This window comes from Myotis nattereri, assembly GCF_964212035.1.
Source record: "Myotis nattereri genome assembly, chromosome: 13".
Taxonomy (NCBI): Eukaryota; Metazoa; Chordata; class Mammalia; order Chiroptera; family Vespertilionidae; genus Myotis; species Myotis nattereri.
Window position 1 is genome coordinate 39,434,008 of NC_138088.1, and position 6,319 is coordinate 39,440,326.

Here is a 6,319-nt window from a genome sequence, read left to right on the forward strand (position 1 = left end):
TGCCCCGTTCTCACCTCTGGATCATTTCCGTGCCTTGGTTTTCTGATCTAGATGAAGGCCTGGTAAGAGTTACCTTAAATCTCGTACACTTAGCTAAACTCTAGCAATAATGCCTCCTTTTCCAAGTGAACCACTTTAGGCAGATACATTTTAGGATAACTGATCTTGTTCACATTCTCTGACAAGATACTGATATTCTAATGTTTTGAAGTCAGTAGCTAAATGTATCTCTGTGTTATAAATGTTATCAAACATATTTTTATATGATTGGGTGATGCTAAGGAGAGTTTCTATATTTGAGTTTGGGTATAAAACATTTATCTATTTTGATAGTAATTTCTGTAGGAAAAGGCCAAGTTCAGCTTATCTAAAAATATATGTAATTACTAGAATATGAGGTCCACAAAACAGGAGGTTTTGTCTGTTTAGTTCACTGTTGTGTCACATGGCTAGAGCAGTGCCTCGGGCATATGTTCATTAAATATTTTGTAAAAGCCCTTGCCAGTGTGGCTCAGTTGGTTGGGCGTCATCTGTGCACCAAAGGTTGCTGGTTCGATTCCAGATCAAGGGCTTGATCCCAGGTAGGGGGTGTGCAGGAAGCAGCCAATAGACATGTCTAATCAGAGTATGTTAAATTTCAAAGTTTGGAATTTACACCATAATTCTCAATGAATGGTAGATTATTCCTAAATTTATTAACATTGGCAAAAGAATCTGTTGGTTGAAGTAATTTCAGGGGTGAGTGTAGGGAAATTACATTTCAGGATCTGTGTTGCTTTTTCTTATTCTTGAATTTCAGCACTTTACAAATTTTTTGGAATAATTATTTTTCTCTCTTTGTTATAGTTGGAAAAAAATATCACTTGTCCTCTGTTGACACCAGAGATAGTAGCACTGGTGTATTGTTGCTGTTACATGCTTGTAGGAATCTTTGTAATATAGAACCGGACATTCTTTTGGGATCTAATATTTAAATCTGAAAGATAATTTTGAGGAAGGAGAATTAAATCTATTCACATGTGTCATGCAGATGCCAGTTTTAACATGGGGACCAAGTCTTCAATTGAAATAGCTTAATATGACATCACCTCAGAAGCAGAGGTTTCCAAATTAGATCATATGATACTAGCAGCTGTCTGTGTTTGGTACTGAAAAGTTCAATGTGTTCTTAGAAATTTAGCCAAGAGATTGGATCAACATGGCAGATGGAGAACAAATTCTATCCTCTCCTCACTCCTCCCCTCTTTCCTAAATCTCTAAAAATTACAGGAAGGGTAGATGAAGACACACTCATGGACATCCATGCACATACCTTGATATTGAAAAACACGAAGGGGTGCTCTCAATGGGCTAGACATTATGAGAATCCTTGAAATATAGAGGGTAGATGGGATTGAATTGAAGGTGGACAAATAAAAGTTGCATAACAGAGGCTTACTACAATCTTAAGAATGTTCTAAGCACACAGTAAGAAGCTATTTGTATCAGTAGGGCCCTTGGACAATTGTATGAGTTATTGATTGAGGTACCACTGTGTCCGTTTAAAGATAACACTTTGCAAAACTACAGTACACTCAACCAGAGTATTGGCATTGATACAATGCATCCATCTTCTGATTTTCCCAGTTTGACTTTTGTGCATGCGTGTATGTGTGCATTTAGTTCTATGCAATTTTATCACATGCGCATTTTCATGTACCCACCACCATAGTAAAGATACAAAACAGTTCCATTGCCACAAAGATCACTCCTATTATCTTTTCATAACCATTTCCACCTCCCTCCTCCTACTCCCTCTCTCCAGGAAGCATTTTTAAACCATCATTAATCTTTGTAATAACCATGATTAAAATAACTATGTAAGTTAAACAGTGGTTCACAAGCAATTATCCAAGTAAATAAAATAAATGAAAGTTGAGTAGCTCTGAGAGAATTTCCTTGCTTATTAGATTATTAAACAAAGAATACATTATAGAGGGAAATATGTTTTCACTTTGAAATCTGTTTTAAAACTTTTTCTTTAGCTATTTGTAGTATTTTAGCTATTAGTATTAATAGCAAGCACTGTACTAACAATACACTACCTACCATTCCTAAATTGAAACTCATTTGTGAATTTATAATGTTATCTTTTTCCTTAATGTAAGAGGGGGAATCTATTTTTGTTGTTGCTTTTTGTTTTGCTTTTCTTCATTTCATCCTTTGGAAACTGTCTGTGGTTCCATCTTTTCTCCAGTCTGAGTCTGTGTAAATTTCACTTTGTGGCAGAGACTGCTAGTTGCTTACCACAGGCCCATTCTCCCTTCTCTCTCAAGTAAACAGAACCTTACTTCTTAACTGCATACAATGTAGCCAAAAGATGACATTTGCCAGCATCCTTTGCAGCTAGTTGGGATTATACATGTAGTCTTGACCAATGAAAATTGATGGGGCTTTGGGGAAATCTCTTGAGAAATTCAGGCTGTTCCCTTTTTTCCTTCCATCCTGCTGCTTACATTTTTAGTGAGATGGCTGGAGCTGCAGCAGTCATTTTTGAACTTGAAATGAGACGCTAATCAAAGGTAAGCAGCAAAATGGAAGAAACCTGGATAGTGACAACCATGGAAACCTCATGCCTGCCCAGCACTTCCTACCTATGGACTTCTTTCATGTACAAAAGAAATTATTTCATAAAAGACACCAGCTGTTTAAATCATAACATATTTTAGTGGGTTACCCATACTTACATAATAATTTGAACTCTCAAAGACCAATTCACATGATTACTTTAAATATATTTACACATTTAAGCTAGAATTTCTATTAGAAATTAAATTAGAATTTAAGCTAGAATTAAACTAGAATCTCTGTGTTGGCATCTATCGTCTTTTTAAAAATTCGGTTTGTGATATTCCTGGTTATTGGTATAAACCTATACCTTTTGGGTATTCTGTTATGAGACTCAAGTATAAAGATCCTACTCTGGCAGCGGAAGGAGGCTGCTGCCCCATAACGTCCAGGGGGCAATACAAGTCCATTTCCTCACTTGGCCTCTGTTGACACCAGAGGTAGTGGCACTGCTTGTGGCTGCTGGCGGAGATGGCGGCCAGCTTTCTCCAAGTCTGGGATATATGAGGCAAAAAGAAAACCCAGGGAACGCACTGCTCTGTGTCATTTTGGGGTCCCAAGGTCACTAGCCAGTCTTCCTTCCTCTCTCCACTTTTTAGGTTCTTCTTATTTTATATAGTGTCCAAGGTTTCTAGTTATACTTACTGATGGGAATATGGAAAAATATATCTACTCCATCTTCCTCAAAGTGGAAGTACATTCTATATTCATTTTATTATTGAGTAGAATTGTCAACTCCTGCATGCTGCCTTAACTAGAAGTCTCTTTACTTTTGTCTCAATCTTTTTTCCTTCTCTCCACTTTCATATTTTCTAGTTTAATTAATAATCATTCTCAGTGATCTAAGTTAAAAAATAAAATGTGACTTTATTCAAAGCGTGCTAGTTATCTTCTGGTGTGTAACAAACCCCCCCCAGAGTTTCATGACATAAAATGACAACTATTTTATTGTCATTATGGATTCTCTGGGTCAGGAAGTAGGACAGGATACAGCAGAGAGGACTTAACTCTGGTTCGTGAGGCCTGGGGTCTCAGCTGGCAAGACCTGGATAGCTGGAGGAGACTGTACTGGCTCAAATCATCTGTAGGTTTCCTGGACTGGTGCCTGGACTGGGAATACATGAAGGTTAGGTTGAGTTGGGACTATTCACTGGAATGCCTCCTATGACTTAGGCTTCCTCACAGTATGGCAGCCCCAGGACAGTGGACTTTTAAAATGGCAGCAAGGAGTAAGTGTGCTGGTGGACAAGGCAGAAGCTGCACGGTCTTTTTGGATCTAGTCTTAAAAGCCATATAGTGTCACCTCCATTGTACTCTATTGGTTGAAGCAGTTACAAGCCCACCCAGAGAGTATATGGACCCCCCACCTCTCAACGGGAGATATGTCAAAAAAATTTGAGGCCAATTTTTAAAACTTCCACAAAAGCATGTAAAATATGAATATCTTTTAATACAAAATATATCAGTTAAAGTAAATGTAAGTGTGTAAAATATTCAGTGTCTTCAAGGAATTATTTTTCTTCTAATATAATCGAAATTATCTGCTAAATTCAAAGGCAAAACATAAGTGATAATTAATAAATATAAAAATTTAAATTTGTTTAAATACAATTGAAAATTTTAATTCTGTTTTTTGAAATTTAATTCGGTCTTATTAAATATTTCTAAACACCAAAAACTTCATAACTATGTTACTAATGTGAAGAATAGGTGTTGTGTTTCATATGTATTATATGTAGACTTACATACATGCAAGTTTAGGATAGCATTGTTTAATATTGCAAATTTTCCCTTAGTTGCCATGTACAGCTGTGGTAAAAGCTGTGCTAAATCGTGGATAGTGGATATAAAGAGTTCAAGAAAATGAACACTATGCTCTATTGGCAAATATTTTACTATTCAAAAATCTGTTCTAGTCATGGTGTTTGCGAGGGAAGGGATAATGAGCTAATTTTTTCTTGCCCAATTATTTCTCCAGCTCAAACCCTCCTCATACTTTGAAGTAATGTCCATTTCTGATACCAGCAGTGCCACAGGCCTCAATTCTTCATTTGGACACAGTCAGCTTTTCTGTCCTGCACACGGCAAGAGATGTGGCAGAGCGCTGCTATGGGGCTTGGCTGGTGTGAATCACAGTAGCAGACGGGTAGGATTGTGAGCTGCCCAGTGCCATCACTGAGCATTGGGTCCTGGGTGCAGGGGTGCCCCTGTGATTGTTATCAAATTCATCATTTGTGGCTTTCTGGTTTAAGGATCCCTCTAGCAGGACTAGGGCAGGGGCCCCTTGAGTGGGTTTGAAGGTGGTGCCGCTTCTCAGGGAGCATGGACGTTCAGACTTTGGTCACACTCACTTTAGCTCTAATTCAGAATTTATAATCCAAGGGGCTCCCAAGAACATGAAGCTCCTTCAACAATGGGGTTCCATAGTCAATTATGCCCTAGGTCAGGTTCAGAAGTTGATAGGCTGCCAATTTGTCCCAAATAGTGCTTAGTCCCAGGAGGCCAGTCAAATTATGGGGTTTGTTTGGGCAAAACATGGAGTTCTAACATCACACTTGGTACTCACAGATTTCCTGACCTTTGATTTCAGCCATGGTTTTGGTACACGGAATTCTTTTATTTATTTGAGTGGGGAAAAGGACTCGTTTAATCAGGAGAAACTCTTGTATTAAGAAGCCTAAACAACCTCCAAAACATAAGGCCTTCATTTGATTTATTCTGTAGAAATTTCTTCTCCATATCTGAGAATGGTGATCAGAATTCAGTCTGGAGATGACCTCAATGTCTCTACCTCCTCTTTTCAAGTTATCTAGGAATTTCCTCCATATAACTTGTATGCAATTCATACTTCATAATCATAATTTTTTTTTAAAATATATTTTTATTGATTTTTTTACAGAGAGGAAGGGAGAGGGATAGAGAGTTAGAAATATCAGTGAGAGAGAAACATCGATCAGCTGCCTCCTGCACACCCCCTAATGGGGATGTGCCCACAACCAAGGTACATGCCCTTGACCGGAATCGAACCTGGGACCTTTAGTCCATAGGTCGACGCTCTATCCACTGAGCCAAACTGGTTACGGCCATAATTTTTTTTTATAATTAATACCCTTTCTTTGTGGAAATATTCTCCCCGCCTCCTCTCTCACTATTTATTGGTCAGATTAGTATTCATAATCATATCAATATTTAGAACTCATTTAGGTGTAGGCATTTTCTTCTTTTTTAAACCTAGAAATTGTACCCATTATTGTTACTTTTCCCATGGCTATTTACAACTAATTGTGGAGTAAAATTTGTCCACAGTTAAAGAAATCTAAGATATTTACAAGCAGGTGGTAGAGGTGTTTTAATTTTGATTGGGGCTCTCTTAGTACCCTAAAATAACACCAAAATAGTATTACCTATTTATTTGATTACTCCTAGCAGTGTGATGCAAAAACCCAAACCAATCTAGAATTTTCACATTTGCAGTGACAGCTGTGTAAACATCAGAGTATTCACATAAGCATTCTGTAAAAATTAAATTGCGTATAGCTCTGTGAAATATGCTGCTGGTATTTTAATAGGGATTGCACTGAATCTGTAGACTGCCTTAGGCCACTAAGGTTTTTCTCTCCTGGAGTGGTCAGTCCTGAGCGGCTGTATCTGTTATGCTTCTTACTGAAGTTCAGGAGGGCAGTATCTGTTTCCTCAAGGTGGTGTGATAATG